The 27,740-nt window shown below is 38.0% G+C and overlaps 2 long non-coding RNA genes across 2 annotated transcripts; both read left to right on the top strand.

Annotated features, from left to right (window-relative positions):
• Positions 1 to 1,975: 1,975 nt before the first annotated feature.
• Positions 1,976 to 6,297, top strand: LOC134804935 (uncharacterized). Its single transcript, XR_010146193.1, has 3 exons — positions 1,976 to 2,089; positions 2,913 to 3,175; positions 5,874 to 6,297. It is a non-coding gene; the product is annotated as an uncharacterized LOC134804935 (long non-coding RNA).
• Positions 6,298 to 7,563: 1,266 nt separating this feature from the next.
• On the top strand, positions 7,564 to 27,001 carry LOC134805071 (uncharacterized). Its single transcript, XR_010146243.1, has 3 exons — positions 7,564 to 7,621; positions 25,669 to 25,919; positions 26,541 to 27,001. It is a non-coding gene; the product is annotated as an uncharacterized LOC134805071 (long non-coding RNA).
• The last annotated feature ends 739 nt before the right edge of the window (positions 27,002 to 27,740 follow it).

The following is a 27,740-nucleotide window of genomic DNA, read 5'->3' as shown; positions in this document are numbered from 1 at the left end:
GATGGACGTCTAGTATAGGTGCATATTACAGATTTGTTGGGGCAGACTTAAAATGTGATTTACTCTCTGTCTGTTTGTCCGTTTTGCTAAGATCAAGTACGCTTCTCTATGGCCATAATAAATTTATGGCGAAGTTGATCTTAGAAATCGGACACCCTAAACCTACCTGACAAGTTAAAAAATACCCACAGAAATGATACAAATCATTCGATTGACAATAATAATAGGTTTTGTATGATGCAATTTGTGTAGGTATTTTTTGGGAATTTGTCAGGTAAATCACATTTTAAGTTTTGCCCCTATTCACACCAGTTGACAGTAAGTATATGTTTTTACTTAAATGTAGTAGGCCCTAGGCACTCTATTAGGCAAGTGGGTACTCTATGTACAATATTAATAGACCTACAAGTCAAACCGTTTACCATGTTGTCTAAATCTTTATTTACTTACTTACTACTGCCAGCGGAGGCATCTCTGAGGTCCAATCAATATCTAAATGGCTAAACGTGTAACAGAGACAGCAAGATGCAAGGGGTGCGGTAGCTCCGCCCTATGCCTACCTCGCCCCAAGCCTGCCCTTATGCCGGCCAAAAGGGAGACGCAGTAAAATGGTTGAAGCTCATACATAGGTACTTATAACGTTTACTGCTTTCATACTGTTACTTACCGTGAATGAAAGAGCATAGCCGACACCTACGAGTAGGTACTAGGGAATGCGGTACCGGTACTGTTCCCAGAACCGGGACTGACATTTCCGGTACTGGGAAAGAACCGGGATTTCCCGGTACTACGGTACTTTTCGGTACTTACGTACAATAGCTACAATACTTATAGCAAGTATTTATCTGACTACTTTAGCCTGACTGTCAGGACTTTGGGTAGGTATCACAACCGATGTCGGGTCGCCAACGCCCCAATCGTAGCAAAATACCGAGCGGGACAAACCGCCGGGCAGCCGAGACTGCCGAGAGTACCATCGCCCACACTGTTAACTGACAGTTCGTATACCTTATTACAAAAGGCATAAGGTCCACTGATGGACAGTGAAGAGTGTTGCTGTTACACGGGTGATACGCGGAGATTACGCGCTAAATTTTAAACTGATTTAATGGGGTTTTCTATACTAACTTTCCAGTACCGAAAAGTACCGAAGAACCGGGATTTTCATTACCAGAACCGGTACCCGAAAAGTTGAAATTTCCCGGGATTCCCCGGTACTTTCGGTACCGGGAATTCCCGGGAGCATTCCCTAGTAGGTACCTGCATTTATGTAGGTACTAGGTATACCTAAACCATAATAAACAACTTTTGGACCCTTATTATTCTTCCGGTCACGCAGTAGGCAATATTATCTAGACTCGCTTGCGTTTAATTTATCTACCATTTTTACCTAATCCCACTATGGAACTTTCGAACAGTTGTCAACATTGTACTTATGGACGTTATAGAACTCATCTCAAACAGCGTGCATGGAGTAACAATTGTTGATATAAGCAGCAGTGCTGCTGGTTCTATGCCGCCATGACTTCTCCCTCAAACTGTACATTATGTATTCTGTCGTTTTTGAGAAATTAGTAGGTACTTAGTTTTCTAGTGAATTTCTAAATAACCGCGACTGCCCTGTTTATGAAATGTGAGGGGTAGGTACACCCCGTACACCGAGGGGATGCACGTGCAGCCCATGTTCGTGTCACGGGACCACACGGGACGCACGCAGAGGCAGGCTATTGGGTGAAAGCGATGGACTAAACACTTGGCTATGGGATATTGGATTGTCTATTCGGATAGTTCTGGAAACGACGGTTGTTTTGATGAGTTTTGACCACACTTCTCTCTTCATTAAAAATTTATTCAACATGCGTAAATCGACCATCAAATAACAAATCTCATTTTCATATAATTAACAATAAAATAACCACTAACACAAAAACTCGTTAAACTTTATTATGGACCTAAGGTTTAAATTATAAATGGTAGTAGGTATATCTACAAGCACATAGGCACTTACTAAATAAAAAATGTAATGCCTGGTGTAAAACATTTCTAATTATTCCAATCATGTTGTTCCCATCAGCTATTTTGTTATTGTGTAAGTACCTTCTTATGTTAGGAAATAGGCATGTATAGCCGGTCAAACAACTTTGTCAGTAGAAAAAGGCGCAAAATTCATATTATGGGACGGTTACCCTTCGCGCCTACATTTTTAAAACTTGTTGCTTATTTCTACTAACGGAAATAGCTTGACAGACTATAACTAATAGGGAAGGCGCTACTACCACAATCCATCACAATCCGAGGGAGACCGCGAAACAAGAAAATCGAAATTTCGTTATCTAACCTCTCTATCACTCTTGCATATTCGAGCGATAAAGACGCAGATAACCAAATCTCTGATTTCGCATTTCCCGGTAGGCCATTTGTAAACAAACCTTGATGCATCAATATCATATTTAGTGTCAAAAACAGGGCACAGTATGTATAAGTTAATCTATGGCCTGAGTTACACTTGTAAGTTTTACTTACGTAAGTAGGGACACGGCTATACTACAGAATGAGAGATGAATATCGTTATCTCATTCTAACAAATAGCTTTGTCCCTACTTACGTAAGTAAAACTTACAAGTGTAACTCAGGCCTATGGTTTACGATAGGTGCTAGTGCTGCACTCTGGCGGCAGTAGGTACATTGCAGTAAAGTAAAGTTAATTTAAAAATAAACGTTATAAAGTTAACATGTACCTTATACCTATAGTTCGACCACTGTACGCTTTCAAGCCAATTGCTACGTAAAGGGGTTGCTCCTGTGATTTGTTTAGCCAAGTTGGTGAAATGAAAACTTACCGTGCTCGGAATCTATGCATTTTAACCATGTACTTAAACCTTATTAAATACACTTTCTTACCGAACTTACAGTTTTGCTACATGGATGCCATTCGTGGTATGAAATAGAGATTGAAATAGAACGAATTAAACTGTTAATATCAAACATGACCACAGACCTAATCTCTGATCAAGTTAGAAAAGCAGAGCGCGTATGGATTTATAGGAACGTATTTAATGGATACGCAAGCTTCGCTGTAGCGGAGCGGGTCTACATCATACGGGCGAGGTTGGCATCCATGATGCGAGCATATTACCGTAATATGATGAAAAGTAATATATATAGGTTGGAGACGGTAAGCACTATATTTTTTTACTTTTTACATACATGAAGCAGTGGTGGCCGAGTGGATATGACGTCCAACTTTCATTCCGGAGGTCGCAGGTTCAAACCCTAGTTCTTACTAATTAGTTTTTCGGAAGTTATGTACGGAATATCATGTGATATTTATTTTATTTACCATTTGCTTTTCGGTGAAGGAAAAAATCGTGAGTAGAGATGGGTCGCGGGTATTTACCCAATTTACCCACCCAGGTAAATACCCATCTACCCGGTATTTACTCGTATCTACCCAAATGGACGGGTAGATTCATTTCTTGTTGCACATGTCGATTTGTGTTAAAGTGGAGATATAAACCGAGTTAATGGTTGTAATTATTGTGTGTCATTTAAAATGAAATGGTTTAGTGAAACCTGCAGTTGTAACTAAGGAATTATTAGTGCAATTTTGATAAATATAAAAAAAAGGCCGTCATATAAGAGTATTTATTTTAGATTTGAGTAAATTATCGTACTTATACGTTGACAATACACATTCCAACTTCGGTCGGCGGGGGGTATGGTTGGGGGGAGGGGGGTAAAAGAGAACTTTTTCATATTTCTTGGAATCTGTCATTAAATATCGAAAAGTGTTGTAGGTACAAACTAAAGTAGACATAATTTTCTACAAAAAAGGTTCTATACATTTTTGTCCTAAAACTAACTGTATTTGATTTATGAGCTTCCCAAGTTGTGATACTGCACAATTTTTTTTATTATCATTCATAAGTAGTCTTTATTTTCATCTTTCTAATGTATATTAAAAGCGTTTTAAAACAAGTCCCCAATCCGCGTGAGAGGAGGCCTGTGCCCAGCAGTGGGACGTAATTATAGGCTGAATTATTATAATATTTATTTTACATACATTGCCTCTTGTTCTTGTAATTTGAAGCAAATCTATCAGAGGGCTATCATTGTTTTGGTTATAATTTTTACCGTACCTCAAAAGCAAAAAAACGGAACCCTTATAGGAGTTATAGGATCACTCGTGCTTCTGTCTGTTTACTCTGTTTGTCTGTCCGTCTGTCATAGCCTATTTTCTCGGAAACTACTGGACCAATTAAGTTGAAATTTGGTACACATATGTAAATTAGTGACCCAAAGACGGACATGTAACGTAAATAAATGAATTTTAAACTTGGCGCCACTTTTGGGGGGTAAATGAGAATAATAAAAATAAAGTTTTTAAACTATATCGTGTTATATGTCAAATGAAAAAGCTAATTTTAAGAATTTCAAATTTTTTTTCTCAAATTATAATATATAGGTTAGAAGTTATTTAAGAAAATAGACAAAAATTACCATTTATTAGAAGAACCAGGGTCCTGGTCTCCAGCAGAATAAGTGGAACAGATAGTCAAGGCTAGTTTTGGGTAGAAACAATATATTTTCTATTCAAACATTGACAGTACATTAGACAGTAATAGGTTTACACTATATTGTGCCAGTCTGGTACATATGCAACCTCCAATACGCCCTCTTAAACTATTACGCACATACATAATTACTATTGTACTCGTCTGTACTCGGTACATAAAATAAAATTTATATTCTAAACTATCATGCCTGACTGTACCCAGACATAGAAATCCGCCAACAAATTAAATCGCATTAAAAGAAAAACTAGAAAAAATATTCTATTACCTAACACAAAACATTTAAAAACATTAACACATTATAGTATCAAACACCTAAGTACTACTCTTGACTATCTGTTCCACTTATTCTGCTGGAGACCAGGACCCTGGTTCTTCTAATAGGTTATGGGCCCAGATAGTCAAGGCTAGTTTTGGGTAGAAACAATATATTTTCTATTCAAACATTGACAGTACATTAGACAGTAATAGGTTTACACTATATTGTGCCAGTCTGGTACATATGCAACCTCCAATACCATTCCCCCCCTTTATCTCCGAAACCACTAGATCAAAATTTTGAAAAAAATACACAAAATAGTTCTTTACTTATAGATGACAGGAAAACCTATTGGAAATGTGCAGTCAAGCGTGAGTCGGACTTAATGTACGGAACCCTTGGAACGCGAGTCCGACTCGCACTTGGCCGGTTTTTGTTGGTTGGTGTATTATTAGGTGTAGAGGGATGAAAGCTTTCGACTAATAAATAATACTGGATTGAAGCGCAATGTTTAGAAAGGCGGTTATTAGACATTAGAGTCCGTGCGGAAAGAGAAGAGTCGTGAAATGTATGGGGCACAACCTACATTCCACGACTCTTCTCTTTCCGAACAGACTATCACACAAGATAGGCGGATATAAACATTAGATGACGCTTAATGTTTTAAAATCATTTATTTACATACACAATGGTAAACGAAATTAATAAATAGCTTAAATCTAAAATAGGCCCTTGAGGCATTGTACCAAGGATGCTGGCGGCATTTCCTCGCTGTATCGCAATGCTGATACGTTGTGCGAGGGTAGCCGTCAGGTCTTCGGTCACCAGTTACGTCAACCAGACGCTTCGCGATTTCTGCGTTACATTAGATTCGATTCTATTTTGTGTTTCCGTTTATTTTTATGATATTATTGACTTATTGGATACTTAATAGTTATGTATTCTGTAGAACTAGTTTTTAAGACTGTTAGCTTAACCGCCTCCTGATGTCAAACATAGTTTATATAAACACACACATAATATCATTTTAACTATTTTAGGTGTTACGAAATGCATTGCTTATACAACGTCGCACTGAGAGCATATATATTTTGAAGGACGAGTTGGTAGATCTTGATATAAAGCTAACTTATGAAGCCAATGCGCGAAACTGGACGAGGTTCGAAAAGAATAACTGCCACGTAGCGGGGCCGCCGTGCAATATTGTGCCCACAAAAGACGGCTACTTTAGACGGAGCGCTATGGACCAAGATCTTCAAATCATCGAGACAAGAAGAAAATTCATCCGAGAAAAATACCAATCGAAGAAGAATAAACCCCCGATCGATATTAATGCAGAATTTAACCGATCACTCAATTTTAAATACACGACTTCATCTGGATATCGGCACACGAGTACGGATTTCGTTAACCTCGCGCCCGAATTATGATATGATATGAATGATATGATCGCCCAATTTTAATGATTAAACAATAAAAATTATTTGTCTTTTAGTTTCTCGCTATGAACGTAATCCTTACTTTTACACCCTCGTCACCTATTAAATACGTCTTCATTTACATACCTACATATTAGATAGCGAGGTTTAAATGATGTTTACTTGTTTCCCTCTCTTCGAGGTAAGATAATCATTAAATATAAATTATTAGTTTGTACCAAGTAGGATTACTTTTATCTTCTAATTTAGGTAGGTACTTTTTATTTATCAGAAATCGTCCTAGTTCATTTTAGTACAGTCTCCAGCAATAATATGTTACACAACGAAGGCAGCAATAATATCTGTATCTTATTTGTAGCGCACTTTTTGTGGCTTTTGTTGTGTAGGTACGTATGTATCGGTACCGTAAAATGGGGTGAGTAAGTGCAAAACTGTCATTCAAACCTCGATAACATTATATTTTTACATTATGCAAACTGAATGGTGTAATAAGTGTTCCGGACGTTTGTATTTTAGTTTTTATTTTATTTTGGGTAGTTCCATTTCATAACTTTGACGATAAACAGGAAATCCCACCTCACCCCCCTTTCATTCCTTCTCTCCCCAATCTCCCCATTCATAACCCAACTCTCCCCGCGAACCCTACTCACACCATTTTACGGTAGGTACTGTACAGTAATGTACTACTGTTTGCAGTAGCAATAGTGACATTCGGTATCTAAATAGTCACCTGCAATAATATGTTACTCTTCGCAGGCCGCAAAATATGTGACACACACTCTTATGGCTCTACAAATAAGATCGTGTCAGATATTTTTGCGGCCTTCGTTGTGTAACATATTATTGCAGGTGACTGAACCTATCTCGTGCGCGTGCCTCGTCATATGGTGGTCACCCCGTGATGGAGATTTGATCCACTTTGAAAAGTAGTGTAGAATAAGTAACACATACATACTTACTACATAGGTAGTACAAAGTAATGTTATTTTTTCAACAACGAGGATCCCAATACCTACTCCCAGTCATGGTAAATTAAATTACCTATCTTATGAAATTATAAACTACAAAAACTAAACTAAACAAGTACTTGTCTATTTAGGTATGTATGTTGATCGTAAGTAGGTACATTCTTACTTGCCAATACATATATACTGTTAGTTTCTTATCAATTATTAGTAATAGGCGTTCACAACATAGGTTATTATTGTTTTATATTGCAACAGCATAAATAGGTACCTAATTAAAAATAATAACGAACCTCCGCTTGATAAAAAATCTTCGTTATTTTTTCATGTGAGTCATGTTGTCTAGTGACGCGCGAGTAGTCTGTTCGGCTTTTCTTTTATTATGTACGTATTTAAATTAGTAATTAGGTACCTTAACCACTTTCACACTTACATTCATCGCACGCTCATCCACACCGAGTTTATCAATTCGAAAAAAATGATTTCATTCAAAAAAAAGGAGGAGTTTATCAATTCGACCGTATTTTTGACATTAGAAATGTCTTTTCGTTCGCTCCAGTATACGGTCCGATTTCACGAAAAAGTGCGATCCCCTTATATCTCGGAAAGTTGTGAAGATATGATATTAAAAAATAGGCTCAAAAGACGCATAATCACGAGAGCTGTAAGGTGCAAAAATAATTATTCGAGAAAGTCAAAAACAAAAAAAGTTATGGTCGAAATAGTGAAAATAAAATTCAATTTTTTCCGAATTTTTGATTTTGGTGCTCGATAATTTGGAAACGAAGAATGATATCAAAAATTTGAGAAAAACGGCTCTGGACAATTTAGTCAGCTACAATTTGAGCCTAAAACAAAGACGATCGGGTTAAGGGTTTGCCCTGTAGCCTAACCTTAAAATAGTCAAAAAGTCAGAACGACATTTTTCACAGGATATTTATGACTTCATGTTTCGCAGAGTTCGTTATCGGTGTTTGTTGTGAATTATCGGGATTATGACGGCAGAATAACACTTGCACTGCGTGGGCTTTCAAAATCGCTGCAGATTTTTCTTGGTCTAACTCTATCTATCCTGTTTGAGACGGGCGTAGATAACGCACTATTCGACAATCTATGCATTCTTGTGGTGGTGGAAATAGAAATAGAGGGAGAGGGAGAGGGAGAGGGAGAGGGAGAGGGAGAGGGAGAGGGAGAGGGAGAGGGAGAGGGAGAGGGAGAGGGAGAGGGAGAGGGAGAGGGAGAGGGAGAGGGAGAGGGAGAGGGAGAGGGAGAGGGAGAGGGAGAGGGAGAGGGAGAGGGAGAGGGAGAGGGAGAGGGAGAGGGAGAGGGAGAGGGAGAGGGAGAGGGAGAGGGAGAGGGAGAGGGAGAGGGAGAGGGAGAGGGAGAGGGAGAGGGAGAGGGAGAGGGAGAGGGAGAGGGAGAGGGAGAGGGAGAGGGAGAGGGAGAGGGAGAGGGAGAGGGAGAGGGAGAGGGAGAGGGAGAGGGAGAGGGAGAGGGAGAGGGAGAGGGAGAGGGAGAGGGAGAGGGAGAGGGAGAGGGAGAGGGAGAGGGAGAGGGAGAGGGAGAGGGAGAGGGAGAGGGAGAGGGAGAGGGAGAGGGAGAGGGAGAGGGAGAGGGAGAGGGAGAGGGAGAGGGAGAGGGAGAGGGAGAGGGAGAGGGAGAGGGAGAGGGAGAGGGAGAGGGAGAGGGAGAGGGAGAGGGAGAGGGAGAGGGAGAGGGAGAGGGAGAGGGAGAGGGAGAGGGAGAGGGAGAGGGAGAGGGAGAGGGAGAGGGAGAGGGAGAGGGAGAGGGAGAGGGAGAGGGAGAGGGAGAGGGAGAGGGAGAGGGAGAGGGAGAGGGAGAGGGAGAGGGAGAGGGAGAGGGAGAGGGAGAGGGAGAGGGAGAGGGAGAGGGAGAGGGAGAGGGAGAGGGGAGAGGGAGAGGGAGAGGGAGAGGGAGAGGGAGAGGGAGAGGGAGAGGGAGAGGGAGAGGGAGAGGGAGAGGGAGAGGGAGAGGGGAGAGGGAGAGGGAGAGGGAGAGGGAGAGGGAGAGGGAGAGGGAGAGGGAGAGGGAGAGGGAGAGGGAGAGGGAGAGGGAGAGGGAGAGGGAGAGGAGGAAGGGAGAGGGAGAGGGAGAGGGAGAGGGAGAGGGAGAGGGAGAGGGAGAGGGAGAGGGAGAGGGAGAGGGAGAGGGAGAGGGAGAGGGAGAGGGAGAGGGAGAGGGAGAGGGAGAGGGAGAGGGAGAGGGAGAGGGAGAGGGAGAGGGAGAGGGAGAGGGAGAGGGAGAGGGAGAGGGAGAGGGAGAGGGAGAGGGAGAGGGAGAGGGAGAGGGAGAGGGAGAGGGAGAGGGAGAGGGAGAGGGAGAGGGGAGAGGGAGAGGGAGAGGGAGAGGGAGAGGGAGAGGGAGAGGGAGAGGGAGAGGGAGAGGGAGAGGGAGAGGGAGAGGGAGAGGGAGAGGGAGAGGGAGAGGGAGAGGGAGAGGGAGAGGGAGAAACACAAAATAAAAACTTATACAGAGAAACATAAAAAAGAAAAAGTGCCACGAAATGGTCGCACCTCAGCATGTTGCTGGCGACTGCTAGCAGATAGCTGATGCTGAACCCAGTGGAGCTCGGGTTTAATACAACATAAACACACGCTGTTTTGGTCATCGGACTCGTCTCGATGAGCACTTAGGAGAGTAGTACCCAAGATAGAGCTGATGCTGAACCCTGGCTGTACCTAAAGGAACTCAGGTTTGTTGCAACATAGGCACACACTGTTTTGGTCATCCGACTCGTCTTGATGAGCACTTAGGAGAGTAGTACCCAAGATAGAGCTGATGCTGAACCCTGGTTGTACCTAGCGGAACTCAGGTTTGGTGCAACATAGGCACACGCTGTTTTGGACACCCGATTCGTCATGATGAGCATTACCCAAGATAGCTGATGCTGAACCCTGGTAGTACCTATTGGAACTCAGGTTTGGTGCAACATAGACAAACGCTGTTATGGTCATCTCTCGTCGCGTCAAACTGCTGTCAAGAAAATTTCATATCTTGCAGCAAATGGGCCGCTGGCGCCGCTGCCGATCACCACTTCTCGAGTTGACTACGGATTTGCCGTGTAATAATTTTCTTGTACTTTGAACATTAATATATCCTGCTTATTAATCGAAAAATGAAATATGTACCTATACTTATGCGACACGGCGACAATTATTCAAACTTCGATACGCGTGTGGAAATTTTGCAATTTGTTTGTTCACATGCGTTATGTCCAGGATACTTGTGTTAGTCTAAGAATAAAATAATTATCATTCAACGTTGTAGTTTTATTTTGGAACTTTTTCCTTATCCAGACTTTCTCGTCGCTCAGCGACAATATTTTTTCGAATTCCGTAGATTCATTTCCAATGTGCTCGATAGTCGTGTGAGGCACGAAATCTGTGAATTTTTTTTGTATGTATGTTACCTCATAACTCCGTCATTGGTGAACCGATTTGTAAAATATTTTTTTTGTTTGAAGGTATATAGTTCCAAGTTGGTCCCGTTTTTATCAAATCCCAGTTCTGATGATGGGAATGATGGGGTCCATGAGGAATCCAGGGAACTCCTCGAATCTTATAGGCATAAATATAGCGATTTTTGTGTTTTCATCAATAAAGCAAGTATTTACGTTCAGAAAAAGTGACATTTAATTAAATGGAACTGCTGATGATGATCAAAACGAAACTCTTTAACGATGCATATTTCACTGTGGAGATTTGTCCTCTTCGTTAAGTTTACTAGACCAGTAAGATTTATTAGTATGTATTTGTTGTTATATCGGCAACAGAAATACATCATGTGTGAAAGTTTCAACTGTCTAGCTATCACTGTTCGTGAGATACAGACGGACAGACGGACAGTGGAGTCTTAGTAATAGAATAGGGTCCCGTTTTTAACCTTTTTGGTACGGAACCTTAAAAACGTTTAAAAAAAGTAAAACCGACTTCAAAAAGGATAAAATAATATATTATTCCGTTTTATATGCCCTAAGCAACTGAAACGTTTGAAGTCGAAGGTGTTAAAGAAGCGCTGGTGGCCTTAGCGGTAAGAGCGTGCGACTTTCAATCCGGAGGTCGTGGGTTCAAACCCCGGCTCGTACCAATGAGTTTTTCGGAACTTATGTATGGAATATCAGTTGATATTTACCAGTCGCTTTTCGGTGAAAGAACCAGCGAAATGCTATACATGGAAGTATTCTGTCCGCTCAATTGTGACCCAACGCAAACTACCCCGCGATAGGCGGTACTTACAAACTGCTCGATTGGCAATCTCAGTACCACCGAGATGACAGTCAGTGACAAATGGCTAAATTGATTTATAAAAACAACGTTTTTTTGTAATTAAAAATATATTCATGTGTCGTGAAGTGGTGCAGAAGTTATTTTAGTTCATACCAAGGACAGTGGAATCACTTTTCACTTGTAGTAAACAGATAACTTCAGTAGAATTTTGAAAAAACATGACGATTTGTTTTCAATACTACCGTGCTAAGCTAAAACGTAACAACTGCATACGACTTTCATAACAACATACGACTTTTTAAATTGCGAGGATAATAGGGATGGTGTTATGCTAAATGAAGTAGACTATTTTATTAACTTGTGTTTGGTTTAGGTATTTTCTATATAATTATAAATGTAGTAATAAATTCCTTCTTACAGATTTGTATTTTCCTTTTTTATTTCATGAGATGGAGCTATAAAAAAACTACCTAGTTACTTCAAATTAATAATCAAATTTGGTATTGTCATTTTACATTACTTTCCATTCAGATTCCCACAAGATGCTATTCGCAGAGAACTATGGAAAAAAGCTGTCCAATTAGAGAGACATGAAATTGAGTGGATGCCTGGCAAGATATCTAGAATATGTTCTATTCATGAGATATAACCCGTGAGATAATCATACCCGGTCTCCTATATGTAGATAATTTTTTCCTATCATGCTTTCACTGAATTAATTTAACAAATACACACATTATCTGAAAATGTTGATCATTTGAATCCACCCTCTACTGTCACATATATGTAGGTTCTCTCTCAAGCCATTTCCGTCAGTAGAAAAGAGCGGCAAACATATTAACTCACATTATAGACGGGTCTAACGCGAATTATATTCAATTACCTTGATTTACCGACGTAAATCAGTTTCGTTTCGTATAATGTGAGTTAATATGTGTTCAAAACACGAAAGTTTAAAATATTATAAGAGCGGCAAATTTAGAAAATGTAAGCGCGCGAACGGCTGTGGTCCTATACAAAATTTTAATTTTGCATCTTTTTCTACTGACAAACTTGCTTGACCGGCTATATACATATAAAATATTCTGAACTGAAAGTGAGGATTTATTGTGACTCCCGCCTGTTCAAATATTTTTGACCCGATTCGTGTACCCATGTAAATTTTGCAGACTGTATAGCCAGTACGATTTCTAAGATCAAGTTCGCCATACATTTACTATGGCGTACTTGATCTTAGAAATCGGACAGACTATACCTGAACGTGACTTCGCACTGCCATGCAGATTGATAATAAAATATACAAAATACTTATTATAGCGGAATACATTTATACAACAATGATATATTTACTTATGTTGAGTTAGTCTGTCATGTCATAACAACATTTTAACTAGTTATCTTTTAATCTGCATTAAATTATTATACGTGAATTATTTGACTGGTTCTTCACTGTATGGCATAAACCTATCCCTGTCCAAGTCATATTCTAATCAAATATGAACCGCGAACTCTCAGCGGCCAGTACGTACAGCAAGAAGGTTATTAGCGGATTAATGTCGCTGATTGGTAGTTATTGACATTATATGCATTTCATCTACACTTAGCTATGTACCATTAGTGTAATAAAGATGACTCTTATTTTGTTTACCAGCTTTGATTACAGGCTCTGTAAACGCGTCGTCTTATTTGAATGTAGGCGTAATTGTGTATGTGTGCTAATTTGGCCCGAGAATTTGAACGGTAATGTTCCTAAAGGCGGTATCCATGGGAAAAAGAACACATCGAGAAGAAACCAGGATAATTCCAATAAGGCCTAGTTTCCCCTCTGGGTTGGAAGGTCAGATGTCAGTCGCTTCCGTAAAAACTAGTGCCTACGTCAATTCTTGGGATTAGTTGTCAAGCGGACCCCAGGCTCCCATGAGCCGCGGCAAAATGCCGGGATAACGCGAGGAAGAAGAAGAAGGTATCACTATCTGATGAATGATATATGATAGTGATGACATTCAATATCGGTACTTATTACCTAGTTTAGTATTCTAATTTTAGGGTGACCATGCATGTCTTGAATAAATTAATAACTCTTTTTTCAACACGACTAGAAAATTAACGTTAACCTCACTAATACTGATACGAAACAGTTGCTTATAATTTACGAAATGCGCAGTGTTAGTCCTGCTCAAATCTCCTGAATCACCCTGTATATTTGCAATCCACTCACCAGGCCCTTACATTTAATACCCCACATGGTATCTTTATTAAAACAAAAGAAAAAATCTTTTACCGCCGACTTTATGACGTCATAGCGTACCTAGTTTGTAAATGTATAGATGGTCAAGCAAATCTTGTCAGTTTTTAAGAAAAAAAAAACCGACTTCTATGGGGCCCGGTGAAAGATTATGGTAGATGGTGCACTATGTAGAAAAGGAGGTAAAACCACCCAATTTTGTAGCATTTTGTTTCTGTAAGGGTCGTAGTTCTAGCCTAACCTAACCCACTTCTCTGATAGCAGTTCGGTTCTGTGAGGATTGCAGTTCGAACCTAATAAAAACCCACTTTTCTAGTAGCATTTCGTTTCTGTAAGGCTCGCAGTTCTAACCTAACCTAACCCACTTTTGTTCGGTTCTGTAAGGATCGTAGTTCAAACCTAACCTAACCCATTTAACGGCGCATGCGGTGCGGTGTACGGGGGTTTGAGCGGGAGGGGTTTATACTTTATACCTACATTTTATGATAGGTAATCATAGTGGTTTATTTAGTTTAGGTATCATAGTGGTTTTCCGGGTCAAGGTCCGGGTCTGAGTCCGAGTCCGGGTCCGAGTCCGAGTCCAGGTCCGTGTCCGAACCGGATCCGGGTACGAGTCCGGGTCTGGGTCCGAGTCCGGGTCACAGTCCAAGTCAAAATCGAAATTCGAAATCACCATAGGGCTTGTAGACAAATCACGCGAGGTTCGATAAGGGGATCCCCCCTCACGTAAAAATTACGATAGATCACGTTGGGGGAGGGGGGTATAAGGAAACCTTTCTACAGTGAACTAAACTAAGAAAAAAAACCTACCACATCAATAGATACTTTTTCTCGGTTTCGTTAAACATAAATCTTCACTCGTCACTTCAAAATAGCGAGTCTATTTAACGAAAATAGAAAAATAAACAAGATTTTTCTATATACAGTACTATTTATCTTAAAATTAGGTTGGATGATTGGAATGAAAAAAGTTCAAAGAAATACACCCAAAAACCTCACCAAATATCACCAAGGGGGAGGGGGGGTCAAAAAGTAGCCGAAAACACCTCGCGTGATATGTGCACAACCCCATAGGTGTACTATGCGTCATTGAAGTGTTCTGTTCTGATCATCATCAGCAGTTCCACTTCATCAAATGCGACAGTTTTTAATGTAAATGCTTGATTTTATGATGAAAATACAAAACATTCTATACGTATACCTTTAAGATTTGAGGAGTTCCCAGTATTCCTCATGGATCCCATGTTCAAAACTTGAGCTTGACATAAATATGGCTTAAAAACCTAACTTGCTTAACAAACATAACGAAGAGGAAAAATCGCCAAACTCGCATGCGTCGTTAAAGTGTTTCGTTCTGGTCGTCATCAGCAGTTTCACTTCTTCAAATGTCACTTTTTGAATGTATATGTTTGATTTGTTAATAAAAACACAAAAATCACTATACAAGGTGTCCCATAAGTGACACGTCACAGTGACACTGGAGGTAGACCAGGCCAAGAGGAACCAAACCAACTTAACATGACCCCAGTAAAAGTGGCACGGTTTTCGAGTTATTGCCAAATTAAGGTTTTTCATGAATTTTGACCGTTTTTAACATTGTTAGTGCCAGTGTGCACTCGGAAAGGTCTCCAAGTTATTTTTTTTTTATGTATACTGCATCATGAATAGTTAATTAAGATAACGGAATAGGTATTTTATCAATAAACAATGTAAAATGCAAAAGAGTACTGGTTTAATCTTGAATTAAATTCACGGCGTAACAATAATTTCGACTTTGACCACCTGTCGTGAAAAAAAATACTAGAAAAATAATGAGCAAATACTGTCAAGCTATTAAGCATGTTATGCAGATTCAAAAATGGTATAACACATGTACCTACCTGCAATAAAATAGAAATTATTATCATCTTTCGAAAGCCTCATAAAAAATGGCTACAAATATAATGACCACCAAAAAATACTTTGGTACCCTAAATAAAAATATCATGCTTACCAAAAAAAATTACTGAACACCAAAAAAATAAGGCCTAAAAATACAAAAGTACCACCATTTTAATTACGACTGCACTTCAAATTGTATTCAAATACCAAATATATTGAATGATCACCAAAAATCATTAATGATCACCAAATCTTGAAGACCAAATTAATGCGATATTTTCACCTAAATAAACCACTATGATTACCAAAAAATTTATACATATTACCAAATAAAGTAAACTGATGCCAAAATTACTAGCCCCTCCCGCTCAACCCCCCGTACCCCGCACCGCATACCTACCTTACCTAATCTACTTTTCTAGTAGCATTTCGTTATGCTACTAGAAAGGTAAGTCAAACGGCTATGAGATAAGAAATGGTACTAGAAAAGTAGGTTAGGTTAGGTTTGAACTGCGACCTTTACAGAAACGAAATGCTACTATAAAAGTGGATTAGGTTAGGTTAGAACTGCGATCCTCACAGAACCGAAATGCTACTAAAAAGTGGGCTAGGTTAAGTTTCAACTGCTACCCATACAGATACGAAATGCTACTAGAAAAGTGGGTTAGGTTAGGTTTGAACTGCGACCCTTACAGAAACCAAATGCTACTAGAAAAATGGGTTAGGTTAGGTTTGAACTGCGACCCTTACAGAAAAGAAATGCTACTAGAAAAGTGGGTTAGGTTAGGTTTGAACTGCGACCCTTACAGAAAAGAAATGCTATTAGAAAAGTGGGAGAGGTTAGGTTTGAACTGCGACCCTTACAGAAAAGAAATGCTACTAGAAAAGTGGGTTAGGTTAGGTTTGAACTGCGACCCTTGCAGAAAAGAAATGCTACTAGAAAAGTGGGTTAGGTTAGGTTTGAACTGCGACCCTTACAAAAAAGAAATGCTACTAGAAAAGTGGGTTAGGTTAGGTTTGAACTGCGACCCTTACAGAAAAAAAATGCTACTAGAGAAGTGGGTTAGGTTAGGTTTGAACTGCGACCCATACAGAAACGAAATGCTACTAGAATAGTGGGTTAGGTTAGGTTTGAACTGCGAACCTTGCAGAAAAGAAATGCTACTAGAAAAGTGGGTTAGGTTAGGTTTGAACTGCGACCCTTGCAGAAAAGAAATGCTACTAGAAAAGTGGGATAGGTTAGGTTTGAACTGCGACCCTTACAGAAAAGAAATGCTACTAGAAAAGTGGGTTAGGCTAGGTTTGAACTGCGACCCTTGCAGAAAAGAAATGCTACTAGAAAAGTGGGTTAGGTTAGGTTTGAACTGCGACCCTTACAGAAACGAAATGCTACTAGAAAAGTGGGTTAGGTTAGGTTAGAACTGCGACTGTTACAGAAATAAAATGCTACTAGAAAAAGGTGACGAAGTGGATTAATTAATTTAATAGGATAACGGTCAATTATATTAAATATTTGCACATTTTTAATTAAAATGTGGTTACAATTTTGGTGGTCATTTACAATTTTTGGGTTTACAATGATTATTTTGGAGTCATTTGCTTTAATATGATATCAAGATTTAAACATTTGGTTATCATTTCACATTAAAATGGGGTTTGAAATTTGGTAATCATTTAGTATTTTTGGGTTAATAATGATTAGTTTGGTGTCATTTCCTTTAAAAGTTTAAGGTTAAGTGTAAAGTGTAATAAAATTGGTAATCATTTCACATTAAAATGGTGTTATAATTTTGGTGATCATTCATTATTTTAGGGTGGTAAAATAGATTTTTTTGGTATTAAATTTTACTAAATCTGGTGATCAGTTAAATAGGTTCAGGCGGAGTATGTCACTTTCTTAGGACGTCACATTCTGAGGACGTCACATTCTGAGTTCGTCACTTTCTGAGTACGTCACTTTCTGAGAACGCCACTTTCTGAGGACGTCACTTTCTGAGTTCGTCACTTTCTGAGTACGTCACTTTCTGAGAACGCCACTTTCTGAGTACGTCACTTTCTGAGGACGTCACTTTCTGAGTTCGTCACTTTCTGAGTACGTCACTTTCTGAGAACGCCACTTTCTGAGTACGTCACTTTCTGAGGACGTCACTTTCTGAGAAAGCCACTTTCTGAGGACGTCACTTTCTGAGTACGTCACGTTTTTTAGCATAGGTACGATTTAACAGTATAATATACCTGCACGAAAAATGTATACTGCCAGCAACCAGATAAGCTGTTCGACATACGGTCGCTTTTATATCCTACATACCAATACCAATCTCTGTTTGCCTTACGCCTGACTGGTAAAGAATTCCATTTGACAAAACGTCCTATGTTTCGTGCAATAAAGTGAAAATAAAGAAATAAATAAAAAAAAAACAATCTAATTATGTTTAAATCAGATTATTTAATTCAGAATACTTAGAAACTACAACCACCAAAACATGTTAGCCACAGATTGGAGTTAGGCCGGCAACAGCTTCGATTCAATACACATACATGTTTCGCACAGTAGGAACCATGATTTTATCATTCGTCGCTGTGATTAGCTGGTGAAGGTATCACGGCAAGCTCGCTGACATCAGTAGAAGGACATTCCCACATATTTACATTTAAACGGACTGCCGCTCCTTTCGTGACAACATATTCTTCGGCATACCGCGTCTTCTGTCATGTCTCCATAAACTCAAACGTCTTTTTTTCTGACGTTAGTGTAAATTTTGGATATCTGCGTATAAAATCAGCTCTTGCAGTTTTGTTTCAGACAATATTTCTTCTCGTGTCACCTGTGGAGAATAGGCGTCAAAGGATTTTTTCTTCATAGCGTTGCCGAGAATTTTAGAATATGTTCAGCCATCAATCACTTCTGCGTATGGAGTAATCCATACTCTCATAGTTCTCATGTTCTGCATATATTTAATGTAATTTATTTGTTTCTTTTTTCCTATATAGGTTACACGATGAATTTTTAAATTAATATTACATTGTACTTTTAGCCTGACAATAAAAATCTATCATGTCACCGATTTGACATCGCCGATTTTTTTTCTATTTCAAATGCGAAACTACAAAAAGGTTATATAGTTTGTCAAAGGACTGTCTCATTTCAAACATAGACAGAGATAAACATACTATCCTTGTCTTACACTAGTACTAGCACCCAAAAGAAAAAGATGAGTGTAGTTTTTATTGTTCTTATTTAATGACAAATTGGTTTGACCAAGTATACTTACAGTCCGTTAACCAAAGAGTAAAGTAAGTAATATAGGTTAACACTCAGAATGAACTTCGTTTTTCGGGTAAAATCGGACGTAATCGCGTAATAGAAAATGACAGTGTCGTACTGATTTAGTTGCAATCCAACACTCAAACTAAACAGGGTGGTCTAAACCACGATGTCCAAAAATTTTTTTAGATTCCTCAATAGGGAATATTAGGCAAAGCTCTGAGTAGGTGGCACAACTAGCACATACAGTAAACAAACATCAATGACACATCATGCGTCACTACGTCAATCACATGACCTACCGTGAAACACGACAATCGAAAGTTCGGTTTCTGCCTCTCTATCACTCTTGCATATTTGAGCGATAAAGAGGCAGATAACTAAATTTCGATATTCGCGTTTACCGGTAGGCCCTTGTTAACAAACCGCCTTGATGCATCAATGTCATATTTTATTGTCTGTGAAAACTTGTCAAAAAACAGTTTAAGGCACAGAGTATGTATAAGTTAGTCTATGAATTTACTAGAGTACTGCACTCTGGCGGCAGAACATTGCAGTAATATCCCCTATTCTGCTCCCCTATCCGTGGGCTATTAGCTGGCTATTAGAATATACCCTATGTATGTTAGCCGATTTTTCGTAGTTTTCGAGTTAAAAATTTTTTAACTTTTAACGTTTGTTAAGAAATTCCGGGGTGAACCGATTAATTTATTTAAAGAAACTATTGAACTTTTTTGAATGTTTTTTTTTTGTAACATTGTAATCCTTTACAAACGACGCAGTTGCTAAAAAAAATCAGCATCCTCACTTGGCTGCGAGTTGGAAAAAAAAGACATAAAAAAAAACATAGCCACAACCGAATACAGAACCTCCTCCTTCTATGAAATTGAAGTCGGTTAAAAAATCAAAGTTTTACGTTCAAGCAGGTCAAGTTTAGATTTTACCTAATAAAAAAAAAGCGAGTTCAAGGACTTTTGGTTATTTTAGAAACTGCTAGTCCCTAAGTTTTTTTAAAGGTAAAAAAAGTGACAATAGTCATAATTTGACAGAGTCGCCGGTCAAAGGAATCGAGGTGGAAAGTTCCCAAATAAGTAATCTGATAGCCCAAGTAGTGAAGAAACTAAAAAGAAATTTTGGACATCGAGGTTTGTACCACCCTGTATAGAGTAGTTAACACCACCATAACTAGTAGGTAAATATTTAAATTCATATTAAAATATGTGACATTCAAGTACCGTAAAACGGGGTGAAAAGACACGATTTTCAACTTCAAGACAAAGACGCCAATAATCCAAATGATAAAAGTAAAAATTTTGATATCATTTTTTGAGTCTTGGTTAGTTGTTCAATTTTGCATTCGTAAAATAAATTTTTACCTACCCAATTCAGAGAAAATCAAAGAAAACTACCAGTTTTCTCCATATCCTTAAAACGGGGTCGATAGACACAAGAAAGGGGTGAATAGAAATATTAAGTTTTAGTTGTCATAGGCATCGAATTTGGTCATTATTATGTTGATACTCTATTGGCAAATGGTATATATATCTGTTAAACAGCTATTTGACACAAAATTATTTTTTCGTGTCTTTTAACCCCCAAGGTTTGTTGTATCTAGTCACCCCCTATGGCGTAACTATTCACCCCATATGCGTATCCACTGACCCCGTTATCACGTAAAATTGCTTGTTATTCGTTTTTTGCAAAAAAATGCTTAATTATAGAGAAAATTTGTGATACTCGTATTATTTATTATTTAGGTACTACAAATACTATATTACCAGGTTAGCTAACTTTTACTTAGTTAATGTCAAAACATTTACCGCTAGAACAAAGTTCAGACAGGCTTCATTTCTTACCTCGGCGAGACCTTATATACGCATTCCAGAAAAATCTAATTTTAGAGATGCACGTTTTTAAATATAACAACTTGAAAGAAAAAGTTCAAAATTTCTCTATTCACCCCGCGATTTCTGTTGACCCCGTTTTACGGTACTGTATATTTACAAATTAAATTTAAAATTATTGTTTTAATTTATTTTTTTATTATAAAGTAAATTTTAATTAAAACTAGAAATAAAATAAAAATCACTAACTATAAATACAGGGTGTTTGGTACATCGTTTGGCAAATTAAAACGGCAGATAGGTTGAGTCATTTGTTATCTACTCATGCCTAGAAAAAAAATTGGCCATGGTTTTTTTTACTACTGCGCAAGTAAAAATTTGTAATATACGAAAAACTGGCATAATGCTGAAAAAAAAAAAACGTGCGCAAAATTAAAAATTTCTAGGCCTGGGAAGATAGCAAATGACTCAGCCTATCTGCCATTTTAATTGGCACGTATTTAACCGGTCAACTAATTAATCGAATTTGGGTAGTTTCAAAAAATAGAAATGGGTACTAAAATTAATAGTTTGGCAACAAAAACGGAGCCTTTAAATAAATCAATATACTTTAAATAAATTAAATTTAACTGCTTTCTTGTTAAAGTACTACTTCGCTGAAACGACATGCTCAGTTATGACTATAGTTGATTACTTAGGTGTGAACAACTAGATGACAACTAAATTTTATGATCGCTTTACAATATTAGTTGCCAATTTATTATTTTAGTCGCCAACCTATCACTTTAAGTTCCCTATATTTTTTTTGGGTGGCTTGATTTTGCTGCTAGTTTTTTTAATAATATGATGCTTATATTTATTTTTTATTTATTGATTTATATTTGAGGCTAATATATTTTTTTTGGCGCTAAAATATTAATGCACAGCCAAATTAATAATAAATAATAAATATTATAGGGACATTCTTACACAAATTGACTAAGCCCCACGGTAAGCTCAAGAAGGCTTGTGTTGTGTGTACTCAGACAACGATATATATAATATATAAATACTTAAATAAATACATAGAGAAAACAACCATGACTCAGGAACAAATATCTGTATCATCATACAAATAAATGCCCTTACCAGGATTCGAACCCGGGACCATCGGCTTCATAGGCAGGGTCACTACCCACTAGGCCAGACCGGTCGTCAAAATTATATTATTATATGCCCAATGAAAGTTCCTGTTTAATATTTTAGTTGCCCGGTTAATAATAAGCCGTTTTAATTTAGCAAACGATGTACCAAATACCCTGTATACAATATAATATACTTACCTACAAAAAAATATGTGTCTGTTATTACCACTCTATATAATTTCGGCCAGAAGTAGTAAATGACATTGTAAATGACGGTGTTATGACGGTGTGACGTTCTGCTTTCAAATTCTGATTCTATTTTATGTAGATTATGACAAAAAGTCAAATCGCAATATAGTCATCAACCAAATATTAACCTATATAGGAAGAAAACAAACAAATAAATTACATTATTATATGCAGAACATGAGAACTATGAAATTCGACAACGCTATGAAGAAAAAATCCTTTGACGCCTATTCTCCACAGGTGACACGAGAAGAAATATTGTCTGAAACAAACTGCAAGAGCTGATTTTATACGCAGATATCCAAATTTTACACTATCATCAGAAAAAAAGACGTTTGAGTTTATGGAGACATGACAGAAGACGCGGTATGCTGAAGAATATGTTGTCACGAAAGGAGCGGCAGTCCGTTTAAACGTAAATATGTGGGAATGTCCTTCTACTGGTGTCAGCGAGCTTGCCGTGATACCTTCACCAGCTAATCACAGCGGCGAATGATAAAATCATGGTTCCTACTGTGAGAAACATTTATGTGTATTGAATCAAAGCCGTTGCCGGCCTAACCTCCAATCTGTGGCTAAATGTTTTGGTGCTTGTAGTTTCTAAGTATTCTGAATTAAATAATCTGATTTAAACATAATTAGATTGTTTTTTTATTATTTATTTCTCTATTTTCACTTTATTACACGAAACATATGACGTTCTGCTCTGCCCAATGGAATTCTCTACCAGTCAGGCGTAAGGCAAACAGAGATTGGTATTGGTATGTAGGATATAAAAGCGACCGTATTGTCGAACAGCTTATCTTTCGTGCAGGTATATTATACTGTTACATCGTACCTATGCTAAAAAACGTGACGTACTCAGAAAGTGACGTCCTCAGAAAGTGGCTTTCTCAGAAAGTGACGTCCTCAGAAAGTGACGTACTCAGAAAGTGGCGTTCTCAGAAAGTGACGTACTCAGAAAGTGACGAACTCAGAAAGTGACGTCCTCAGAAAGTGGCGTTCTCAGAAAGTGACATACTCAGAAAGTGACGAACTCAGAAAGTGACGTCCTCAGAAAGTGGCGTTCTCATAAAGTGACGTACTCAGAAAGTGACGAACTCAGAATGTGACGTCCTCAGAATGTGACGTCCTAAGAAAGTGACATACTCCGCCTGAACCGTTAAATAGCAGCCATAAAAAATAAGGGGAAACTAGAAAATCTGCAATCCGTTGCTACTTTTAGTAAAAATAACGATTTATGTTGAGAAATCTAATTCTGGATTCAGAAATAAAAAAAAACGCCTATTCAGTATTTACCGAATGCTTAAAAGAAAGAGATGGAAAATGGTTATGTCCCTTTTAAGGATATCATTGAGTTGATAAAGGTTCAAAGAAAATAAAATACTGCAGGTTGAAGTTTAATCAATTTTTTAAACAAATTTTATTTTAGAATAGGTGCTCGACTTGTTTTCCCCGGCTCGTATGCACGCTTGGCACCGTCTAGTAAAACTTCAAATTAATTTCGGATATATTTAATTACCTACACAAACGGGTCTACCGCGGTATACCCGCGGGATTATATCGCGGTAGACCCGTTTGTGTAATTAAATATGTGTACAAAACGCGAGAGTTAAAGTGTTAATTTCGGATATGTTTCGTGCTGCTTCGAACATGCGCCGCCTTAGTTCCTCTTGGGACCTTATTGGCACGGAGTAAACTGTATCTTTTAAGCATTTTAAGCATCCCCAATGAATAAAATCGAATGGATTTAATCCGGGGAACCCGGCGGCCATGCCACTACTGGTCCCAATCGGCTGATCCATCTGGGAATTTCGGGCATCCATCTTGCTGTGGTTCCATCTCCAGAAGAGGGATCGGCCGACTGGTACCAGTGGCATGGCCTACCTTCCCCGAACCTAAATCCATTAGATTTTTTTTATTAGGGATACTTAAAAGATAAATTTTATTCCAACCCAATAAGGTACCAAGAGGAACTACGACGGCATGTTCGAGGCAGCACGAAACATATCCGAAATTAATTTAAGAAAATTAACTTGAAGTTTTACATGACGGTGTCAAGCATGCATACGAGCCAGAGAAAAGCAATTCGAGCACCTATTGTAAAATTATTACAACCTACCCTTTCAAACTTCAACCTGTATTATTTTCTTTGAACCTTTATCAACTCAATGATATCCTTAAAAAGGGAGATAAGCATTTTCCATCTCTTTCTTTTAGGCATTCGGCAAATACTGAATAGGCGTTTTTTTATTTCTGTACCCAGAATGAAATATCTTAACATAAATCGTTATTTTTACTAAGTAGCAACGGATTGCAGATTTCCAAGGTTTAACTTATTTTTTATGAGGCTTTCGAAAGATGATAATAATTCATAATTTATTGCAGAAAGGTACATGTGTTATACCATTTTTGAATCTGCATAACATGATCAATATTTTGACGTTATTTGCTCATTACTTTTCTAGCAATTTTTTTTCACGACATGTGGTCGAAATTGAAATTAATGTTTCGCTGTTAAATTAATTCAAGTTTAAACCGGTACTTTTCTGCATTTTACATTGTTTATAGATAAAGTACCTATTCTGTTATCTTAATTAACTATTCACGATGCCGTACACATAAAAAAAACTAACTTTGAGACCTTTCCGAGTACACACTGGCACTAACAATGTTAAAAACGGTCAAAATTCATGAAAAACCTTAATTTGGCCATAACTCGAAAACCGTGCCACTTTTACCGGGGTCATGTTAAGTTGGTTTGGATCTTCTTGGACTGGTTTACCTCCAGTGTCACTGTGTGGTGTCACTTATGGGACACCCTGTATATATGCCTTTAAGATTTGAGGAGTTCCCTCGATTCCTTATGGATCCCATCATCAGAACTCGAGCTTGACAGAAATGTGGCTTAAAAACTAAACCTGCTTAACAAGCATAACGAAGAGGACAAATTGCCAAACGTGAACTATGCGTCGTTGAAGAGTTCTGTTCTGAGAACTGGGTTTTGACAAAAACGGGACCAATCTGTATGCATATACAATACATTAAAAAAAAAATCAAAATCGGTTCAGTAATGACGGAGATATGGAGTAACAAACATAAAAAATAAAAATAATAGAATTAAAAAAAAACATACAACCGAATTGATAACCTCCTCCTTTGGGATTTGGAAGTCGGTTAAAAAGGAGCGAAATCAAATTTTCTATGAGACGATAGGTATCCCTTTGCGCCTATATGTTTCAAATTTGCTGCCTTTTTCTACTGACAAGATCTGCTTGACCAACTTATATTTAATTTTTTAATTTTTTTATCAATTTTTTGTATATGTAATATGGGTTTTTTAAGACCTGAAATAAATGATTTTTATTTTTATTTTATTTATAGATACCCCCCCCCCCCCCATTTTCGCGCTTGTCTTCTCATATTATTTGTGTTCAGGACATCATACTGAATGCATTGAATACAAAATATACCCATATCCGAGATGACTTGAGCGAAAATCGATTTCTGGAAGAGTTTTAGGCAAAATAACGACTGACTATATACACTAGGTACCTACTCATTATTTGCTTCCAGTGTTGCTGAAAGGCCACGAAACATGGTCGGGTAGCCATAAGGATACGTCTCTTCTCACAGAGATGGGTCGAACATTAGTCTCTGAACTCGTGCGTAAAGCAGACACAGTATGGGGTTTAAAAGACGACTTCGGGAAGTACAAAGCTTTTAGCATTGGAGAAAAAGTATATCTTATGCGCACGAAAATGGCACAAATTGTTCGAATTTCTTTTCGAAATCAACGTACGGATCCTAATTGGACAACCGCTCAGGTAACGACGCCTTTGACCATATGACTATATGTTAGAAATTTAATCTCGACGTGATAAAAGCGATAAGAAGAATAAATTAACAAAAATGTGCGATGCATGTTTTTCAAACGGCTAGCGTTTTTGAGTTGTCTAAAAGTCTTCCCTTCTTATTTCATTTAAAAGACTCGCAAATATTTATGACCGGTTTTTCGTCACTTTTTCGCAGGCAACACTTACTGCTGTATTCGAATTAAAATTGCCATAATTTTGATGTTTCTCAAGTGGTAAGGAGATGTACGCAATTATCCATATCAACTTACCCGTTTGTACCTATTTGCTATACGGCTACCGGATAATATGAACATATTTTTTTGGGCAACCTTTATTATTATTATTCGTAACATATAGAGGGAAAAAACTTTATTAAATTACATGAAACTTGGCATTAACAATCACCTTATAAAATACAATAACTAAAACTAAACCTAACAAAAAAAATCCCTAAAACCTACCTTCTAAGCCTAGGCCCCTCCTCGACAACATATTATATTAAATATCTATTAATTCGGTCATCAGATCAGTGAAGGTCTGATGATGTTTCTCTTACCCCTCATGACCTTAAACAATTTTCAACAATTCTAGCTGATACAGAATTTGACAAATATTCAAAGAATGTGCCAGGAACTCTATCTTTTCATGGAGGAGTTGATAAAATATGATAATGAAATGATGTCTCAAGATAAAATAAGCAATGTTTCGAGAATTGCAATTGGCGAAAATTGCCAGCTGGCCGGGTCGATGGCGATACCACCATCAGTGCTGGACCAATATCGCCGCCAACTGGTCGACGCCAGAAGACAACACATTATAAAGACTTATCTGCAGAGGTCACAAAAACCTCCGATCGACGTTGGGAAGCAAAAAAGGGAATCTCTTATCACAAAACTCACTAGAGCACCCAATATTCAAGACCAAGATGCCGATTTTATGGATCTCGCGCCAGATTTTATGTAAATCAGGTACTTATTAAGTACTCGTAATATCACTGGTAAATAAAATAATAATTACATTTATAACTTCCTACTCACTTAACTCATTCGATGCGGCAGCGCCAAATCCAAACGTACTGCCAATGCATAACGAGTCATATTCAATAAAATTCTTCCTGCGAAATTGCCAGGACCACGTTATAAAAAATCTTAAAAAAATAATACTTTGGTTATAATTATAATATTATTTTTCAATTTCACCTTGATTTTTCTTTTATAACCGCCTTCAAATAAAAGGAGGTTCTCAGTTTGACCCGTATGTATGTATGTATGTATGTATGTATGTATGTATGTATGTAAGTATGTATGTATGTATGTTTGTTAGCGATTATCTCGCGTTTGGCTGAACCGATTTTGATGCGGTTTTCAGAAAAGTGTTTGTTACATTCTGGATAAAGTTTTAGTATACATAGATCTGAGCTGATGCTGAACCCTGGCTGTACCTAGTGGAACTCAGGTTTGATGCAACATAGGCACACGCTGTTTTGGTCATCCGACACGCCTTGATGAGCCTTGGGAGAGTAGTACCCAAGATGGAGCTGATGCTGAACTCTAGATGTACCTAGTGGAACTCAGGATGTACCTAGTGGAACTCAGCTTTGGTGCAACATAGGCCCACGCTATTTTAGTCATCTTTATTTATCATTTATCATTTATTTATTTATTGACAACTTACATTAACAGGTATACCAAACATGTAAGTTATAAACATAACAAATTATTGTATTACTATATAATATATACATGACTAATACCTAATACTAAACTATGACGGTATAGTCGTAGGTGCATC

Source organism: Cydia splendana, chromosome Z (genome assembly GCF_910591565.1).
Source record: "Cydia splendana chromosome Z, ilCydSple1.2, whole genome shotgun sequence".
Taxonomy (NCBI): Eukaryota; Metazoa; Arthropoda; class Insecta; order Lepidoptera; family Tortricidae; genus Cydia; species Cydia splendana.
Note: the sequence above shows the minus strand (reverse complement) of the source record. Positions and strands in the feature narration are given on the sequence as shown.